Below are 876 nucleotides of genomic sequence, written 5' to 3'. Positions count from 1 at the left end.
AGTATTGTATTAATTTCTTTCCTGTGACTAAGAAAAAATACCCAACACCCACAACTTCAAGGAGAGTTTATTGGGCTCATAGCCTCTGTGGGTTCAGTCCGAAGTAGCTGGCTCCAGGCCAAGCCCGCATGGCAGGCGAGTCCGGCGGGGAAAGCTGCGCAGTGTGTGCTGGCCAGAAAGCAGGGCGAAGGAAAGGGCCGGATGAATACCCAGCTTCCCACGCCATGCTCCCAGCCTCTGACAAGCCCCATCATAGAATATGAGACGGGGGGCCTAGATCCAAAGCATGCAAGAACCTAACACAATAGAGAAAGATTACACGTATGAGAGCTTTTAAGGCTGTTATTAGTCTTGAGCTTTTCCATTGGCTTTTATATTCTTTGTAATGAAAAGAAATGGTAAAATATGATCAGCCATACAGCTTTCACTGTATGTTAGAAAACATTATCTATCCTGGATCGGTTTGAGGAGAAAGAGTGTAAGAATTTAAGTCATGAAGTTGATACTAAAAGAAACATTTTTGAGGAATATTTAAAAGTGTTAAATGCTTTAAGCAGCTTACAAAAAAAAAAAAAGGATATATAAATCAAGACTTTAGTGACAACCCTGTAGAGAAAGTTATAAACTGGAAATTCTTTCATATGGAATATTTTTGTCAAAATTGGGCTCATATGGTTAACAACCTAAGTTTGCAGACCAAAATTAGAGAAAAAGGAGGGCTACAAGGAAAGCCAACATTTTGGCCCTACTAGCCTTCTAAGGTCAATTATGACTCAGGACATATGAGAGCTTGTACTGTAACATCATGTAACTCAGTAGTGTCCCAAATTTTCTGATCAAGGAAATTATGGGGCCAAAGAGGAAAGTGATCGATGA

Source organism: Octodon degus, unplaced genomic scaffold (assembly GCF_000260255.1).
Source record: "Octodon degus isolate 3935 unplaced genomic scaffold, OctDeg1.0 scaffold00105, whole genome shotgun sequence".
NCBI lineage: Eukaryota > Metazoa > Chordata > Mammalia > Rodentia > Octodontidae > Octodon > Octodon degus.
The sequence above is the reverse complement of the archived record's forward strand: the minus strand, read 5'-3'. Positions refer to the sequence as shown.